Raw genomic sequence first — 20737 nt, forward strand, 5'->3', positions numbered from 1 at the left:
TATCAATTGATTGACCGTGTGTGCCTGTGTGTCTTTCATGCTCACTGTAGCCAGTACGCTTCCTCCTTGAAGGGATCTTTCCAGCACTTCCACTGGTTAACTTTTGCCCTTTCCCGCTCCCCGAGCAGCCTGCGCATTCATCTTTTAAGAAGACATTTGCCATCTATCCTAGTGGCACAGGGTGCCCTGAAGCTTTCCTCAGCTGTGCTTTAATGTGGGACGAGTCCATCTTCTCGTAGACCTTGAGAGCTGGCATTTGATTTTCCAGGGTTATTAACAGAGCTATGCATGCTCCTGCTCTCTCTCTCTCTCTCTCTCTCTCTCTCTCTCTCTCTGTGTGTGTGTATGTGTGTTTTTAATTTTTTCAAGTTGAGATTTAGGTTCAGGGAATCCAGATTTTTGCAAACCAAATGGGTGGAGCAAACATGCATTTGTTTACTTCCTTTTATGTTAATAGTTATCTCCCCTCCAGTTTAGCCTCTTGTTTCATATCAGATAAGCATTGTCTAGGGATGTGGAACAAATTTAATTCAGTTCAGATTTAAAGGCAAATCTACCTTATTCACACTTTTCCAAAACAATAATTGGCCAAAAGAAATAAGTTCTTTGAAATTTGTCTGCCTCTGATTTTTGCAATGGAGTTCTCCAGCCAAGTACGGTAATATGTATGAAAATGCACGTACACGAGGGTAGTGTGAATAAAAATGCACATATTGATGAAAATAACAAATAAAAATGCAGTGTTTTACGGGAAAGTACAGTGCAAAAATGTGCATATCAGTCAAGATTACATACAAAAATGTATACATTAAGAGAAATTCACAGCAAAATGCTGCTGATGTAGAACTCTTGAGAACTGAATTTAAGATTGGAAAAATGAGAAACTGAAATGGACTGATCTGCCCACCCTGAGCTCCATCTTTATTCAATTGGAGACCTTTTTTCAACAAGCTTCTTAATTGGAGATTCTAAGTTTGCATCTATATTTGATTTGAAATTATAGATCTAGCTATATATCTTTATGTATCTGTATCTATCTATTATTGTTGGTATTTTTATGGAAGTTTTTATTAATAATCACACGATTATTTCACAATAAGCAATTCATTAATGAAATAACATAAGGAAAATAAATATGTATGTTTAGAAGTTGCATTTCACAAAACGTTCCCAGTCCCTCCCTCCCTCCTGCAAAGGGTGGTGATGTAGGTCAATAAATATGGGTTTAGTGATGTTGCTCGATAAAGGCAAGGTTTATAAAAAGCAAACGGGGAAGTGTTTACCCAGAGGCAAGGAAAATCGGTGAACACAGAAGGAGAAAGGAGTTTGCAGGGAGGGGATGATGAGGTATTATTGGCCTGGTGTTAAAAGTGCCATGAAGCCTTTGAATAGAACCTGGGCCATAATGTATATTTATGTGTTTTGCTGCCGCAAGAAATTCACCTGCCATCTTGGATGTTATGAATAGATGGATTGTGCTAGAAGGGTTAGGGTTAAGACAGTTTCGCTCCACTTGGCACTGATAGAGCCTTTTCTGAAGTATTGTATCCTTCTTTGGGGCCAGTGCTGCTTGAGAAAATTCATCTTAATAAACTGATGGGCAGGGGAGTTAGAAGAGAGAGGAAAGAAAAATGAAGAGTTGGGGAGGCCTCTCTAGATTCCAGAAATGATCCCGGAACCCAGATAATTCCTTCCAGCATTTGTAAATGGGTGGGGCATAAATAATAAATTATTAATATTATAAATGCTATGTCCTATCATTAGGCACAGAAGGAGCTGTAGCTGGGTGGCAGAGACCATGCTTTGTGTGCAGAATCATATCATAGAATTGTAGAGTTGGAAGGCACCCTGAGGATGATCTAGTCCAACCCCTTGCGATGCAGGAATATGCAGCTGTCCCATGCGGGAATCGAACCTGCAACCTTAGCGTTATCAGCCCCAAGCACCATACTCTAACTAACTGAGCTATCCAGGCTCGTAACGTCTCCGCTTCAGTCCCTGGAATCTCAAATTAAAAGTGGTGTGTGTGTTTGTTTCACCTCAAAGGCCATATTCTCTTCTAAGAAGCCTTCTGGAGTTCACGTGTCAGTGGTGAGGGGGGTCAGAGGTCAAAGTGAGCAGAGCAAAAAAATGTGAATTATACTTAGGTCTAGTTTAAGGACCCACTCCAGCTAGGCAAAACCCTCAAAGAGAATGTGAGGCAGGGCCAGTGAGGGGGAGTATGAACTGGAGAGAGTCCCAAGGGCCAGTTAAGAAAAACTTGGCGAGCCATTTCTGGCCCCTGGACCTGAGGTTCCCTATGCTTTTAGTACTAGATGATGGGGATGTCCCATTCTGCCTGGGAGGCTGGACAGCCAGTGCCAATAGGAGTGCATAATACTGAGCAAGGTAGACAAGCAGTCTCACCTGAATTAAGGCTTCTGGCTGTATAAAAGCAACAGAGAGGGTGGGGAGAACCAGGTTATAAGGAGACCCTGTTTGCAGCCTTGTTTAATGAGTGCTTATATGCTGGACAGATGCCTTCTGGGAAGCCCCAGGGCAGAGCAGGGCATGAATGTGCTGGCCAAACCCCTTTTTTGAATATTGCCAGCAGAGGTGCTGCTTCGAGAAGCAAATGTAAAAGGAAGCAATCCAGTTGCACCATAGATTTATATAAAGGTGTTATGATATTGATAGTATTCATTTCAGTTCCTTTCCTAGTGATTCCTGACATAGAATTTCTCCCCCCCCCCCGCCCCTACCCATAGCAATCATGCAGAGGGTAAATGTTTTCATTAAGCTATCCCCCACCCCCACCCCAAAATTCTCTTTCCTTGGTAAATCACTGCCAGCTCAGACCCCCCATCACTGTATAACACACTTTATGTGATGCTTCCCTTTTATCTGGCATGGAAGCTGCAAGTAGTGCTTAATGCAGTGCCAGGAACAGGCTACTGGCAAAGTGCTATTCCTCTCCTCAGAGAGCTACACTGGTTGCCAGTTTGCTACTGGGCCAGGTTCAGGGTTCTTGTTAATTCACAATGAACCATAAACTACTTGGGGTCAAAGTATGTTAAGGACCCTCTGAACCCCTATGTCCCTCCTCAGTCAATGAGTCAGAAGAGGGACACTTCTTGTGAATACCCCACACGCCCAAGGTTCGGCCTTTATTAGGGACTAAGCCTTTAGCGCGGCAGGCCCTGCCCTCTGGAACTCCCTACCAGTAGAAGTTCAGAATAAATCATTCCTGCCTTAGATGTCTCCTAAAAAGGGTGTTATTCGCCCTTTGAAATGTGAGTTTCTTTTAAACTCATTGGTATTTATTAATGTTTTCACTGGTGTTTCTATTGCTCTTATTGTAATTGTGCATGCCACCTTGCATTTTTATGAAAGTGTGGTTTATAAATAAATACGTCAGCGTGATCCACCCACCCACAGAAGTCTCACTGAAATGAATGTGAAGAGCTGGGGGGAAGAGTTGCCTCTTAACAAGCAGTTGAAATCCAGCCTCTGGGTTTGTCACCTTCCCTTTCTTCCTGACTCTTGTTTTTTTTTTTGTTTCGTTCCCCCCCCCAACCCGCCCAAGCCTCATCTGAACCCGAGGAAGAGACACCCCAAGATAGTATTTGTGATCCTTGGATCTGGCAGTGACATTGATCAATCGCAGTTACTGCGCCACACTCTTGTTCACTGCGTGAATCTGTACATCTTCCGCAGCAGGATGAGACGGCTGGGTTGATGAATGTGAGCAAAGGGCTGCTTGCTCGCTGCGCATGCCTGACTTACTGAAGCATGCCTATGTGTGAGTGTGTCTTTCCTCCCAGGCTTGAATGTTTGGTGGGTGGAGGGGAGCTTTGATCCTTCCCCCCATATCTCTCTCGCTAGTTCCTTTTTTTTAACCCTAACTGTGCTTTCTGGCCTTGTTGGGGACCTCACAAGTTTCCAAACCCCAGACCTGCCTTTACAAGGCCAACACTTTACTGCCTGCCACCCTGTCGTAACCGCTGGCTGAAAAATGGCACCTCTATCCCCAGGAGAAATCCATTAACCTGCAGGCAGACGCCGGAGCCCGTCTAATGCAGAAGTAATGAGCTCTGGTTTTATGTTAAATTTAGCAGAAACCACTATTACAAGTGACAGAAAATAATTTCCCCTCCCCCAGGGAGTATGATAGGCCGGCAGGCAAGCAGACTAGCCTGGGGGTGACTGTGGAGTGTGCAAGGGAGGGTGTTTGTGTTGTAGGAGGGAAAGAGGAGGGGTGGATGAATCTATCAATTTCGGTTTCTCTCATTTAACTCATTTTCCCCCAGTCTTATACGTAGAGTTCAACCCATTGCTGCATTGGTTTGTGAATCTTTTTCCTTTTTTAAGTCCATGGGCAAATTTTATATATGTCTTAAGTGTGCATTTCTCCTTCTATATGCATTTTTGCAAGGGATCTTCCCTAGTTTACTTTTTTGTACATTAGTTTTCCAAGTGCATGCATTTTTGTGTGCATGTCATTTCCCCTAAGATACACCTTTTTGGTATGTATTTTGCAAAATGTAGAGGAAGTGTGAATTTTAAACTGTAATTGCCCTGCAGTTCATGTGGTGGTTCAAGAAGTACAGATTAGGTAGGTTTGCAGTATCATGCAAGCCAAACAAATCTCATCCCCTTTGTCTCCATTTCATCAGGAGAACATGATGCACTCCATATGGTGCGAGAGCTGGGCTAAGCCACTCAGTTACGGATCAGCAAGCCCCCAGTTTCCATCTCTCCTCTGTCTTGAACTCTTCAGATCAGGCATGGGCAGACTTGACACATAGAGCCTCCTGTTTTTGTATTCAGAGGCATCCTGCCTCTAGCAGTGGAGGTGGAAAATAGCCACGAACTACCCCCAACGACTATCGCTGCCTCTTGTGGGAATACCATAGTTTAAATTTGTACTGTATTTTAACAGATATACCCTTGCCAGTCTATTGCAGATCATTCAGCAATTTACCAATCTTTTGTCAGCTCAGCCCCAGCTCTAGATGGCCTAAGGCACATACAGTGGTACCTCAGGTTAAGTATTTAATTCGTTCCGGAGGTCCGTTCTTAACCTGAAGCACCACTTTAGCTAATGGGGCCTCCTGCTGCTGCCGCGCCACTGGAGCACGGTTTCTGTTCTCATCCTGAAGCAATGTTCTTAACCTGAGGTACTATTTCTGGGTTAGTGGAGTCTGTAACCTGAAGCATATGTAACCTGAAGCGTATGTAACCTGAGGTACCACTGTATTCTCAGAAACCTTAGCCCCTGCACCTGCAGCTCGGGGATAATATTACTGATCTACCCAGCATGCTTGTTGTAATGAATACAATATAATGGCACATGAAACACTTAAAACACTCAAAAGCCCAGTAAGTGCTACTTCCAGAGGGGCAACCCTCTTTTAGCAAAAACAGCAAAGAGTATTGTCGTACTTTAAAAGACTGACAAATTTATTATGGCCTAAGTAATTTATTTTGAAAGCTTGTGCCATAATCAATTTGGTTAGTCCTTAAGGAGCCACAAGACACTTCGTTAAATAAATACTAAGCATTATTAATATATACATCAAAACAGGGCTCAAACAGGAGCCTGATTTGTGCTGTTAGCTGCTCTCCAAAAGGATGCCTTATAGCAAGCCAGACTACTGGTTTCTGTCTACACCTGGGTAAGGAAAAGGTTCTGATCAGTGGGATTCCCCAATCCCCATGAATCAACTTTCCCCCCTTGTTCAATCCCCAGGTATCATAATGACATCAGCTGCTAAAGTTCAAAGGAGGTCACTATAGTGACTGAACACCTCATCAGTAGTTACGGCTGTCTGCTTTGAAGATGGGCTGATTTGTGCTAAAAGTGTGCCTTCAAAATGGCTCTGGAGTCAAACCACAGATGGAGGAAGTGGTTTGAATCCAAGCAGCAGCAGTAGCAGCAGCCAAGTTTGCATTTCTGCACCCCAGCTTTAAGCCATTAGAACTCCTGATCTATAGAGGTAGATTTGTATGCATATTGGCAGGCCAGTGTGTGGCTCATGTGGTGCAGAAGTAGGCAATTGGCTCCTTCCCGAGTGAGTTCATTCAAGCTGCCGTAGTTCATTTTGCGCCATGACCTGGCTCTGGTTGGTGGGCCTTTGCGTTCGAGTAACAAAAGAAGTACATCCTGCTAGCCTGACATCTGTCCATTCCTACTGCAGAGGTTTGACGATAGCTAACAGGATAACAGAACAAAATAATGGTGTCTGTGTACATCAAAGGCAATGGTGGCTTTGTCCACCCTATTCCATTTTATATCAATCTTTGGTTTGTCTTTAGCCTAAGTCAATGTGGGGAACCTCAGGCCTGGGGACAAACACCTGTCTATCTGGTTCTTGCATCTGTCTCCAAGCCACACTCTTTCCTCTGTCTGCTTCATATCCTGAGCATTTTTTCCTGGCTGGAATGTATTTTTGAACAATACCTCCCACTTTCCTGATAGGGTTGCCATACGTCTGGAATTTCCCGGCCATACCCAGAATACTGCAGTCGGAAGCAGCATCTGGGTGGAAATTGTGGAAATGTTTGGGAAAATGCGGACGTATGGCAACCCATGTCAGAAGTGTTGTTTCCTCCCCTGATTTTCCTGAAAAATAGCCCCAAAACATTTTTTTATTTTATTTTGCGAAGAAAGCTCAACAACTTTTGTGTCCGGATTTTCACTTTTTGAAATATGGCAACTCTGGAATGGAGGAAAGAGAGGGGTGTATGAGTAGGTGTAGATAGTATGAGTAGGTGTAGATACTGTACAAAAGTGAAATGCATGTGTGTTGCTCCTTACAAGCTGGCCTCTGGTCTTGTCCATCAGTGGCATGCAGCCCCTGGAAGCTTCCCCAGAGAGAGTGAGGCCCTCATCTCTGGCCTAAGATATCTTTGAGAAAAAGAAAGGTTAAGCAGCTCTGCCCTTTGGTGAACTATTCTGCAGGCCGCAATGTTGTGGCCTGGGTGGAGCCAAATTTCATCGCACTTCTGGGGAATCAAGTTTCCTGCCCTCATTATTGTTTCGCTCATTTATCTAAAAACGTCTTCAGTTTGAGGTTTCTTTGTGCCTCAGATTTCTCTTTTCATCCTGCAAGAACAGGAAGGAAGAATGAGATAAAGCCTGCTACCAGCCATTAACTTTCCGCCATGCCAGGCGTGAGGAACCTTTTTCAGCCTGAGGGCTTCAGTGCCTTCTGGGCAACCTTCTGGGGCTCACATGCCAGGGGCGGGCAGAACCAGAGGCAAAAGTGGGCAGAGCAAAGAATGTAAATGTTCCCTTTGTAAAACAGGCTAATTTCAACACAGGCAAAGATGAGTCATTATCAGAGGTCAAGGGCACATTCCAGCCAGGCAAAAAGAATGGTGTGAAATGGAGGCAGTGGGGGGGGGGGTCGCCTGGGGAGAGTTCCAAGGGCCAGATGGAGAGGCCTGAAAAGTCACACTTGGCCCCCTGGCCAGAGATTCCTCACTGTGCACTAAGCCTTGTGGTGGATACTTCCTGCATTACTAGGAGAGCTCTGGCTAGAATGTTTGATTTGGAACAGAGAAACCCAGATTCAGTTCCACCCCCAGCCCTGAAGCTCACTGGGTGATGCTGAGCCAAGTCACCACCTCTCTGCCTAACCCACCTCATGGGGTTAAGGGGAAAGACCTCTTTTAAGGTGGTGACTGCTGTTTGCAGTTTTGGGAAGCACTTGTGTTAAAAATAATTCGCCTCCCCCGCCCCAATAACTGTTTTTCCTGATTAATTGAGGATGACTGTATTTATGAATTTTTGTAGATTGATGCATTTTAAAATATTTTGTGTCTGTAATTTTATGCACACTAAGCTTTCCCAAGAGTTTCTGGAAGCCTTCAGCAATGAAGGCCATATCATAAATAAAAAGTTTGAAATTCACAAGATGACAGAAGCTAGCTGGGCCTTTGCTTTCTTTCAGTGGTTGTAAACAAGGACTGCTACAGCAAATCTGCTTTGCGCAATTTCTTTCTTACAGTCAAGCGGTATATAAATTTAATGCAAATAGATAAATAAATTTAAGGTTTCTTCTCCTTTTTGTTATATTTGCAAATAAAAAATTCTTTGAAGAAAATATGCATTCTAACAATTGCTGCTTTTGATGGTGTGCTTTACTGCTGATGTTTTTGCTGATGCTTGTTTTACAGGTTATTGTAAGGCTTTTATTGTACTGTATTATTTTTCCTGAATTTATGCCATGATTTATGTTTTCAAATTTTGTAAATCGCATGGGGGCTCCATACATGTCAAGCAACTCATAAACTGAAATAATACCATTAATAATAATGGGTTTTTAAGGTTGCAACCCTAAAATTATCATCTGGAGCTGTTACTGGGTCATGACCTGAATTTATATTCTTATCTGTATGTGACCCACACCCACCCCTGTCCTTCCCCTCCTCTTATCATTTTATTACTCTTTGTTTTCAGTTGAAAACAATTTGCTTAAATAATTGTTGTAGTTGGGTGTCTTATATAAAAATCTTTTGTAAATTAAAAGTGTTTTTAAAAGTGATTTTTAAAAAAATAAATAAATCCCCATGTCTGACACCCTGGGTTTGTTGGAGAAAAGGTGATATATAAATGTGAGAAATCAATCAATCAGTTTCCTGCTTGGATTGTTTTAGCACAATGGATCTAATTCAGCCTAGCTAGTCCCTCCAGTTTAACTTTCTTCTCCATTCTGTCAATTTGCCCTGCAAGGTTGTTTCCCACAAACCACACCATATGTGATATCAGGTAAGGGCATGAGTCTGAAAAAGCGTAGTCATACTGCCAAATGTTAGTGTGAATGCTTAAGGAAATGTTTGAGTCAAGTGGAAACAGACCCACAGTTATGTTTGTTGAACTACATGCAAGGATAGGAGAGTAATGTTATAGTACACCAATTACAGATTTGTATATATTGTAACATTGCAAACACACTGAATGCTGTCCTCCTCCCCTCCAAAGTTGAACTAATTAGGAAAAATATGGGATCAATTGGAGATTATAAAATTAATGGCAGTGTTATGTCCCTACAAAATAACCAGAGGAGAAATGGGCAAATGGTTCCAAGTTGTAATGTATTAAAAAAGAATCGGGCCAAAAGGGAATGAGTCTAAAGGAACAGTTGGGAACTTCAGGTGAGCTCCTGCTTTTCCTTTGAGATCGGGGCTTCCTGACAGTTAGGATTGGCTGCATTTAGGGAGTCTGCAATTGGGAGAAGGCAGAGGGCTTTGCAAACAACAAAAACAACAGATGATGGTTCCTTCAAAGCCTGACACTTTTCATGCACCACCAATCAGCTGACCATCAGCACTTGCAAAGCACCAATTCTTTGCTCGCAGCAGTTTGATGTCTAACAAAATGGGCCAAGGAACATGGGTCACTTGACATCCTTGTGCCATCAGGTGACTGAGAGGTGGAGAGCCACAACACTTGTCAAAGTTGGCCCAGGAGTGGGTGGGAGAAAATAAGGTTTGGACCTGCCAGTCAGATTCAGTTCCTTACCCTTGCTCTAAGACAGAGGTTTTCAACCTTTTTAAGTCTACTGCTTCCTTAACCAACTACATACTTTCTGCGGCACTCTTGTGGGGCTCAGGAGCCCAGTTACGTCACCCCTTGCCTGCAGAGCTGGCAGCCTCTCACCCTTTTTCGAACACTCTCCCTTGTGGAGTGTTCTGTCAGCTTTCTCTCCTCTTCCCTCTCCTTGGGAGTCATCTGGGTAGCCGCTGCCGCCACCTCTGGTCTCTGAGCTGCCCCTGCCCCAAAGAGAGGTGCATTCGCCTGTGGAGCTTATAGCCAGGGCTGCTGCAATAAACAGCTGTGCAAGCCTTTGGGAGGCAGAGACGTGAGGGCATCAGAGGAGGGAGGGAAGGAAAGAAAGAGGGACAGAGGCCAGTGTTGCCCATGGCACTGTTGACCATCATTCAAGGCACCCCAAGGTGCCACGGCACACTGGTTGAAAACCACTTCTCTAGGGAAACAGGAAGGAAGACTGGCAGAATCAGATCTGATTTAGCCATGAGATTTAATTAGAGATTTAATTGAGTTCAATGGAACTTACTTCCAGGGAAGTGTGCACAATATATGATTTGCACTCTAACTGGATTCAAAATTATAACTAGTGAAAAAGGTGTCCCCGTTAATTGGGCAGCAGATTTCTTTTTCTTTTTTTGAAAAAAAATGCATATTTTTCATATTTGTTGTTGTTTAGTCATTTAGTCGTGTCCGACTCTTCGTGACCCCATGGACCAGAGCACGCCAGGCACTCCTGTCTTCCACTGCCTCCCGCCGTTTGGTCAGACTCATGTTTGTAGCTTCGAGAACACTGTCCAACCATCTCGTCTTCTGTCGTCCCCTTCGCCTTGTGCCCTCAATCTTTCCCAAATTTTTCATATAAGTGCTTATAAAAATCGCAGTTAGGAAGCACCATTCTACGAGGTAGATTCTCTCCTGTAACCCATACAGGCTATAATATCTTGTAAGATGATGACTGCTGTGGCATAATTGTGTTAATCATCTAAAAAACCAGAAAACATGCTTGCTTGCTTTGGAAATAACTGTGCTTACTCACACACAAATTTCAATCAACAAATATCCATGTGATTACTTGAACCAAGTTGTAGGCTTCATTTTTTTAAATTTCAGAGTTAACCCTGGGCAATCAATAAGTACATTCATTTGCTTTCGATATACCTGGCTGACACTCTGCTTCTAGGAACTATCAGCTCCCCCTTTTCTATCCCACATGATCTGTCCATCCTCCCAAATTTCCCTTTACATTTGTGTCTAGTGTGTTTCATGAGTCCACCACCAGCACCAAGTGACACCACCAAGACTGCTATCAAAGTTAAATCTTTTCTATTTTATTCCAAGAAAGGGCAAGGAAAGATTTTTTTTTTGTTTTTATAATTATCATTTTTTTAAACTTGTACTTTTAAAATGCTTTTGTTTTTCTATGAAAAACAAAAAACAAAAAAGGGACTAAGGGAACTTGCGACACATTCATTTTTTGAAACATTTTGAAAATTTTTCAAGGCACCTAAAACGAGAAGGAGGCCAAAGGAGTGCACTTTGGTTTCTCTGAAGACGAAAAAGGGGGAAACGGGGGGAGGAGAAACACCCTTATTATTTTGGCGGAGAGTCTAGGGTGGGGATTCGCCCACAAGCAGCTCAGCAGAAGCAAAGGAACGGGTGTAGCAGGTAGTTGGACCAAAAGAAGTGGCTGATGAGCAGAAAGATGCTTGTCTTGTCTGACATTGTCTTTCAACCAACATAGACCAGCTTGATCCTAGCCAGTTTTTACAAAGGTCTTCCTTAACAGTTGGGGGAAATTGCAGTGCAATGAGTTTTCTTTCTCCCCACACCCCCAGTGCTCATTGTAGGATCATGGCCAATGGTGTATCTCCTCTCCTACCTTGGCCTTTCACCCCCGGCACTGATCAATGATTTTAATCCTACCACATAATCCATTACTGGCAGACATTTTTGCCATTCTATTTAAAAAACAAAACAAAAAGCCACACACATACATGTGGGCAACAGGAACAGTGGAAGCAGGTCATTTTCTTTCCAGTTTGTTGGAGGCCGCTGTGTGTTTTTGCTTGTTGTTAAAGAGAGCTCAGTTGCCTTCTGGCAAGATGGTGGGAGGGAGCTGTTGGCCTGGAACCCAGCCATTGTTAAGACAAAATTAAGAAGAAAGCAGGTTGGGGACACACCATCTTAGAGATTCAGATTTCACAGTTAGCCTTGTCTTCTGCTTGTGCGCACGTGCAAGCTTTCAGAACTGGCTGGTGATGCTTGGCTGCTATCAGATGCCAGCATCGTCTGTAGATCCAGATTGTGGGATTTTTTCCAGCTTAGACCAGGCAGCCAAAGAAGAGGGAGGAGGAGGCATGGAACTGTCCCTCTTTCCTCTGTTGCACCAAGTTTTCCCTGGTTCCAGATAACAACCAGCCTGGCCTTCTGATAAGAGAGCAATCCCATAGTCTATACACCTTCTTCCATATCAGACCAACTGCGACCTGTTGTGAGGAAGCCAGGGTCATTGCGCGTAAACACTTGCTTTCCACTTCTATCCTGCCTTAGCCACCAGGACCCCAGCACTGGGCTTCTATCTCTCCTCTAAAATCAACACAGGTGTTGAGTTCCTTCAAGCCAATCCAGCTTCCAGATCCCTGTTGGTTGGGTTCCTTCCACAAAGGTCCTGACCTCTTCCTCATTGCCTCCTCCCCTCAGGGAAATGATTTTAGCACCCATCGGACATGTATAGAATATGTCTGAGGATGTCATAGATGTTGCAGATTGGAATGATCAGGGCTGGGCTGTGTGTGCACCTTGGGAAATGTTGAACCAGGTCTACTTCCTTTCCCAGGGAAGCTAGAGAACACACCCAGTGCCTGAATATTCACACTGCTATAATTTTCCCAACCTGACAAAATGGCAAGAGCAGGCAAATATTTAACACTGTCGGCTCTCAGTGTACCCCAGTACCACCTGCCTCTTGAGGGTGACCCCAAAACATTTGTGGGTAGCATATAATGAACTTGTACATTAATTCTGAATGTAAAGCAAATAACAAGCCAGGGAAACAAAAGTGCGAGGCCTCTTTGACCCAGGAAAAACAAAATCCCACAATGCATTGCACCAACTCCCCACCTTCTGCCATGTTGCCATTTGAAACTATTCCAGTATTATGATCAGTTTCCCACTTTTACCTTTAAAGAAACGGTAACATTTTTGTCTCTAGGCGATACTGGTATAGATGGAGCAGTGATCTGACTTGATGTATCAAATAGGTTGCACATGAATTCCTTCTGTTTTCAGCCTACACACCAAAGTAGAATGGTGGCTGGTACCCATCAGAACTGATAGGGCATGAGGTGGGGAGCCCAACAGTAGGGGGAGCCAGAGCCAATGACAGGCAGAACCCACTAAGTCTAGTTTTGCCCCCATTCTCTTCCCTGCTGAGTTCTGCAAGGGCAATACTGAGGCAGAGGAGGAGGAATATGGCAGGCGAGGGCTGCCCCCTGGGCTGGTTGTAAGTAAATATGCAGACATGTAGATAGGAGTGCAGACTGAGGTTAGTGGGGCACTGCCACTTTTGTCCTAATGGAGAAGCTTCCACTGGTGCTACCTCTTGTTAGCAGTGTGTTTGACATGCCAACTTTGTGACAGATGCATGCAATTGCAAGGATTATTTTAGGGGTGGCAGGTTGGTACCTGTCTCATGTTTGCCAATATTAACTGGATTAATCTTGAGACATGTCTGCCTGTTCAAAGCACTCAGGATTGATGGTCACTTCAAATATACACACTCCTGCAAAGTGGAAATCTTGTGTTACAAAGGATTAGAAAAAGTCACAGGATGGACTAGAAATGGGAATTCTTTATACCAGGTCAAAGTTTAGGGAGCCCCTTTGCTCTACTTCTTAGGTTAGGTGGGATTCTTAAGATTGTTGTGATTGCATGCCTGTAGGATATCATATGGTGGATCTCATGCAAAATCTGTTACTTGGCAACACTTCCTACATACCCTTTTACAAAGGGAGGGAGGCGAGTGTTTAGTCCTTTGTGCATCCCTGTCATATCAAGAATCTTTCCTCTTTCTGTTTAAAAAGACTTTGGAGGGAAAATATGGACGTAGAGAAAAGGAGAAAAAAGGCGGGTCCTGTGATGCATATTGAGACTAGATATAGGCCTGAAATACTGAAGGTTAGACTAGAAGTGGCCAGTAAATGGAGAGCAAAATTGCCTTTGGAGGAAAGGAAAAATGGAGGCCAAAAAGAACATAGCTTCCTTCAGATTCAGTGATTTCCAAAACATGTCTGGATTAGGAATGTGGAAGAAAACATGATTCGGTTCATATTTAAAAGTAAACCATGTTGAATTCACACTTTTTGAAAAACAGTGCAAACCAAACACAGCCATCCTTTGAAATTCACACTTCTCTGAATTTGATGATGCAGTTCTCCAGCCAAGTACAAAAATGCATATACAGGGGTAAAATGTACATAAAAATTCATATATTAGTGAAAATAACATACAAAATGCATTATATTAAGGAACATTTCTTTGCAAAAATGTGTAAGTCAAAACTGCACACAAAAATAGGAAAAAATAGAAAAAATTCACAATATAACGCTGATGAATTCTCATGAGGACTTAAAAAAATAAATCCAGAAATTTTGATGGAAATGTGGACTGAATTTAAAATTGGAAAAGTAAGAAACTTGGAGAACTGAAAGTGACAGATTTGTCTATTTCTATCTGGGATAGGAGAGCAGTAGAATAAAGAGGGAAGTGGAATTAAGAGCAAGGGTTTTCAGGACAAAAGCTCTCTGTGTGTGTATATGTGTGTACGCACACACACCTCACTTGCAGAATAGTTAAGTGTTCTTCCACTGAGGAAGTGGAGAGCCCAAGGCAGCTGTCAAGTTAGATGGGATGGACAGAACAAATAGCTGAGTCTGCTTGATGGGTAATGCTGCCTTGCAGGGACGATGGATTGGAAGTTGTGCCATGGGCCCCCTTGACCAGACTGGCTTTCTCAGCCTCTTTTGTGTGCTGCTGTCAGCTTTAACTATTTTCCCTCTGCAGACAGAATGCCTTGGTTTTACTTAAGGGACAGCAAAACCTCTCTTATTTCCAAAGACAGTTTTATCCAATTGTTGTCTGACTCACAGTAGACCCCCTGAAGTCACTGAACATGGCTAACGTAGGTTCATTAATCTCATTGGGCCTACTCTAAGTAAAACTTAGTTGGATACAGCCCAGAGTTTCCCCCTTTTCTTCTCCATGCTCTATGGAAGGTCTGTGATTTGTTTCTGATATCGCTTTGCTTTTCTGAGCAGCTTATGTGCATGCAGGGTTCTTAGGTTTTCTCTCAGTGACAAAGCAGATATCCAAATGAATGCTTATTATTGTGATGGGGGGCATGCATGCTAATTTGTTGCAGATGGGAACATGCATCGGAATGCATCCCACACTGGTGGCAAAAAAACAGTGCTGGTGGATCAATGCGCTTGCATTCGCTTTTGGATTATTTTTTCAGTCTCCATTTCCCAGATATCTGCCCTGCCCAACAAAAAGCAAATGGGCTAGAATCTAATATACAGTAGGTATTAGTGGATCAGCCAGTAGTGCTTTCTATTATTTTCTCGTTTCCAATCTTAACTTCAGTTCTCCTAATTTCCACATCATGTTTGTGGTTCTTTTTTTTTTTTTTTAAATAGCCCTAATGAAAATTCATCAATATTTCTCTTAATATCATCATTTGGGTGTGCAATTTCCCCTAATATTCAGAGTTTTACAAAGCGATTCCCCCTAACATAATGCATTTTAGCATGTTTTCACTAATACATACTGTACATCTTTAGGCACACAGTGGGCCTTTTTGTACACATTACTTGGCTTGAGAACTGCATTGCAAATTTTTTGGAGAAGTGCACATTCTGAAGTATGCCTATTTTTCAGTTCACATATTGTTTCAGAAAAGTGCTAATTAGGTAGGTTTGCCTTTAGATGCAAACTGAATCAAGTTCAAGTTCCAGCCGCAACATCCCTGAGGAACCCTCTTTGAAAATCTGAGACCTCCCATCCTCATGTCCTTAAGACCTATCTGTTGCCACATTCCGGGGAGTGGGTAGGTTGGGTTGGGAAGCCAAACTTGAGTGTTGCTTTCTTTTCCTGTTTCCCACCCCTGCCCTCTCTTGCTCACTCTCTTTTTTCTTTCTTTTTTAAAAAGCTCGCTCTCCTAAATGAAAACTTTGCAAGCTGAGCTGCAAATTGCTTGTTACTGTAAACTCTGCATGCGTGCCAGAAATGGCGCACACCAAACAACCCTCGAATCACCTGAATTAATGAGCAGCAGGGAGAGGCAGGTTTTTAAGGTGGGTTTTTTTTTTTGCATTGTGCTAAATGCATCCTCCCCAAGAGCCTGCTCACATTAGCTCTGTTTGTTAAGTACTGTATATAGAGTTAAACACTTAATAAAATTACACTTCACGGGAGGCAAGACTGACGCGTCGGGTCCAAGGCCCGGATTGTGTAAAGTGATGTTTAGCATATAAACATTAGCTGGCCTGGAGCACTCTTTTGTAATTTTTGTTGTTTGCGTTTTCCTTGTTGATGGTGTTTAATAGGAAAGAAACAAGCTACCCACCCACCCACTGCTTCTTTCCAAAATGACTTCCGTGGACGGCTTGTTCCCCCCCACTGGTTATTTCAGTGTGCTGCTAATGAGCTGCATAAATTTGCATACTGAGAACCAAGGGTTGGGATATATAGCTAGAGAGAGGTGTGTGCATGCATTTTATGCAGAGTATCTGTGATTACAGAATTGGAGCTGTGAGCACCTGTCTCTTTGGACTACAGATAGTGAAACCATGGCCCTCCAGATGCTGCTGGATTCCCACCATCCCTGACCACTAGGTCATTCTGGGCGGGGCTGATAGGATTTGGAGTCTTAACAGCATTTTTTTTCCTTACAGGGGGAAGGGCACAGGTTCCCCTCTCTTGGGGCACTTGGTCTGTTCCAGAAATGTGACTTCTCCCACCTAGCCTTTATTACTGCCCGCCTGTGCTCTCCATTAGGTCCTGCCTGAGTTGCCTGACATTTTGCTGTTTTCCAAGAGATTAATGGTGTCGTCCTTGTTTCTTGTTGCATTCCTTTTTTCTCTCTCCCTTATTTTATTTTGCTTCATTTCCCTTTCTTCAATCTAGGACAGTTCCTCTTTGTTTCTGTGCTGAACTTGGCACAACTGCCTTGTGCAAAGCTCTGCACAGGAATAGTGAGGTTACCTGAGGGGCAGGGTACCACTCTGTTGCTTGGAAATACATGACAAGGTGTCCCCTTGTTAACTAGGCTTACTCGTGGGCAGGCAAACCAGTGGCAGACTTGGGGCTGCCAAATTTCAGCAATGCCCTGTGTGATGCTAAAATTCAGCCTCTCCCACTCCATTCTACAGCATTGTTCCTGCAGCACAGTGCCCAGCGTGACCACACCAGTCGCACTACACTAAAACCAACTTTGGGCACACCAGCTTTCCATTTCAGTCAGAAAGCTAAGAAGACAGTGCTCCGTTGCAGTTGGTTTATTTGCTTTAAAGAGACTGATGGAAGGCACGCTCTAATTTTACACCCAAGAAGAACTGTGGGAGGTTTTTTTAGTACACGTCTAGCTTGGCATGGTGAAATCCCTTGCCTGTGTTTCCACGACACTTCATCTAGTTCTTTCTCCCAGTTAAGGTATCCATCCTATTTAAAATATTTTCAAGGCAGCTTACACAGATTAAGATGAAACAATACACTATCTGGGGTTGCTAGACTGCAACCTAGGTTGCTTCCAGATGTGGTCTTAATTTGCAAACGGATCATTTGCAAGTTTTTTAAATAAAAAAAACACTTAATATTTTCCCTGGAAAGAGTAAATCCAGATTAAATGGGGGGTGGGGTAAAATGATCTGGGATTTTGAGGCAAATTACACTGTACAGATGCTGCAAGGGAAAAAAAACCTTTGCATGTGTGAGGAGCACCAACATCACAATAAACACGTCTGGAAATACCCCTAGAGAAGCAGTATTTGCCTTGAACTTTTACCATGTACATCATACATAGATCTGCAGTATAAAAAAAAAAGTCCGGATTCTTCTAAATTTGAGCTCCCAACACAGATAAGCACTAGAGCTTTATGAAACTGAAAAAAAACCCCACAGGCTTCCTTGGACGTATTAGGAAAGTGCCTTATCTCACTCTATTTCCTAACCTATGACATGTATATTGCTATACATAGCAATAGATGGGGACTAGAATCTTGTACGGCTGGAACATCTGGTATTAAATGTAAGCCTGCCATAGGCCATTATGATAGGAGCACACCTCTATCCCTGGTTTTCTGTGCATAGCACTGGCAATTTTAGAGCAGAAAACAATTTCAATCTGATACAGGAAGTGCCAATAAGGACTGTGTTAGAAGACGGTGCAAAAGTCAGTTAAGCCAAAGGCACTGTGAGATAAATTGGTAAATCTAGAGGGGAACTGCAACCCAGAGAGGGATGCGTTGCTCATTGCGGGAGTTGATGGACACAAATGCCATTCTGCTGATAATTGGCCAGGCTTTTAATGTTTTCCCTTTTCTGAGTGTTCATTGCCCACCCTGCTTCCTCAGTCACTTTGTTTTGTCACAAGCCCCTTGAAATGCATTTTTTCCTCCCCTGAACAGTTATTGTTGCTATTAAGGAATGCCGGGCTGTCAGAGAGCCCCGCTGGCCAGGAGAAGGAATCCCACTGAAAGATGCCTCTAATGGCGTGTTTATTGCCTTGCTCTCCAGTTAGCCAGCTAATCCCATTTATTGCCATTTGCAGAAATTAAGGGGTTGAAACACTGCACATTCTTGTACACAGCAGAAGGCGTGCAAAAAGAGAGAAGCTGCATGTCGAATGACACCTAAAGTGACTTCTAATTACTTTCCTCCATGAGTTTGTTTTGCTTGTCAAGATCAGGATCTTGGAGTGGGGGAATGCTTTAAATTCTACCCAAACCTAACTAGAGGTCAGGCCTGCACAACTTGCAACCCAGCAAGTCAAACAGTGGCAACTGGTCACTGCTGGATCTGGGGGGGGGGGCAAGGGGCCCACCAGAGGTGGATCCAACTGGTTATGTCCCCCTCACGTTCTCTTGCCTTCCAAAGGTACTGTGCTGTGGGTGCTTAAGTAACACAATGCAGTTACTTGAAACACAGTCTCCTGGCTGTATATGGTGGCCCACAAGGAACTTTTAAATTATCGTTTTTCCTGCCTACTTTGGACTATAAAAATGGGTGCGAAGGTGGTGTTGGGTTCAAGACCCTGGCAGGTCACTTTATGTAACTGCTGGGCGACATTTGGTATGAAGTTGTTCCAACCCTGGCCTGGGGCTTATGTTGGGGACTTTTCTTTCCTGGAGTGAATTTATTGAGGAGGGAAGTATATCCCCTTTGCCTGGTGCTACAGAATTGGCCATCCAGTGATATGTGGGGAGTATTTTCTCTCAGGACTTGAAGAAATACTTAAATATTAATGGCAAGATGTAAATTAAAAGGGCTCCCATAAGGGGGAAACTTCTTCAATGGGGCCCTATTTCCAAAAATCTTTGCTGAACCAGAGCTAAGGTTCATCTCACTCAGCATCCTCATTCAAATGGTGGCCAGCCCAATGCTTTTGAGAAGCACATTTTGTGCTTAGCCTCTGGCGCTCATAAGATATGCTACCTTTACAAATGGAGGTTCCACACAACTATCATGCTTAATAGTTCTTGATGGAACTTATCCTCCATCTGTTTTCCCCTCCCCTTCCTTGCTCCGTGACACTTTCCAACTAAGTAATGGGTTGTATCCACCTAAGTCATTCTTTGAGTGGACCCACTCTACTGTTAGTTGGGACTTAGATGGATGTGACCCAGTTCCTCACCACACCCATCCATCCCAAAAGTCTTGTGGGCCTCTTTAAATCTACATCTGCACTTTTGGGGGGACAAACATGTGCAAACCTGACCATCATGTGGAACAGCAAAGCTCTCTCCTACGAATTCAGACCAGTGGTCCATCAACCAGATTCAAAGATGCACCTCCCCAAGTTTCTCCAAACTTTCCCAGCCCTTTTCCTGAAAGTGCACCACTGGCAATACTGGGGATCAGATCCAGGAGCCTCACACAGACTCGGGATACGTGCATTACTGCTCATTTCACAGCCCCTTTCTTGTCTCTCATCCTCCCAGCAATTCACAAGATCTGAAAAACTCAGGCAGACATGCAGGTTGTCATACTGGCTCAACTATAGCAAGTGGCAAAACTTTAGGTGTTCAAACACAGGGTGGATGTGGGTTTGAATTTCCTTTAAGCCTCCTGACTTGAGCAGGAGAATCTCTTATACTAACACCTCTGCAACTTTTGAATCTGCTCTTGGGCAGGGGAAGAACCAAATTCCAACATGGGGCTGTTCAGATATCCACACTGGCCAACTTGAAGGCAGGCCACCAACCACATGTGGTGGCCATTTGCCAGGGGCTCAGTACTCCACCTGCTTTTGCCCCTTGCTTTGGATTGCCAAATAATCATAAACACCTGGCAGGGAATTGGATGTGGCCTCAAGGGCCTGCCACACTGCCCAACACCTGCAAAAATTTATAGATTGTCAGTTGGACGCTCAAACCTTATCCCATCAGGGAGGAGGCAAAAAATAATTGCATACAGTAGGAGACCAACAGAAACCCTCAACCATCTTAGTGATGAGCTGTTGAAAAAGGCCTAGCTGGTCATTTTCTGAGTTGATGCAAAAGAAAAGGACTTGAACCAAAATCCTGCTTTTCTCGTCTTTCCTTAACATCTCAAAAACCATTCACACGCTAAATGTGAACCTGAGATTCATTTAGGATTTCCAGAGCCCCCACCTTGGAAGGAACATCTTGCTAGTTGGAAGACGCTGGCCCATCTCCCATTTCCATGTCAGTTTCTTTCTTTTTTCTTTCTTTTTGCTAAAAAGACAAAGAGCTACGTGTTGCAGTTACTCCTACAAAGAGAATATTCTTGAATGATTGTCCCAAAGGATAGATGGGTGAGGAGGTAACCAAACAGAGATTTCTCTTATGATCAGTCCGTGTTGAGCAGAAGAACAAAGTTGATGGATTCTGAGTCTTGCAGAAAGGGGCTAAGGGGAAACTTGAGTCAGGTGTGGAAGGGGCAGGTTTGGGGTTAGGGTCT

The 20737-nt window shown here is 43.5% G+C and overlaps 1 protein-coding gene and 1 long non-coding RNA gene across 5 annotated transcripts in view; both read left to right on the forward strand.

Annotated features, from left to right (window-relative positions):
* The window catches only part of MACROD1 (mono-ADP ribosylhydrolase 1), a 309756-nt gene that overhangs the window by 24027 nt on the left and 264992 nt on the right, over positions 1-20737 (forward strand). The window lies entirely within an intron of this gene.
* LOC310752143 lies at positions 10737-15224 on the forward strand. The gene is made up of 2 exons (XR_014542842.1): positions 10737-13642; positions 13693-15224. It is a non-coding gene; the product is annotated as an uncharacterized lncRNA (long non-coding RNA).

The sequence above is a fragment of the Podarcis filfolensis genome (assembly GCF_964270895.1).
Source record: "Podarcis filfolensis genome assembly, chromosome: 16".
NCBI classification, from domain to species: Eukaryota; Metazoa; Chordata; class Lepidosauria; order Squamata; family Lacertidae; genus Podarcis; species Podarcis filfolensis.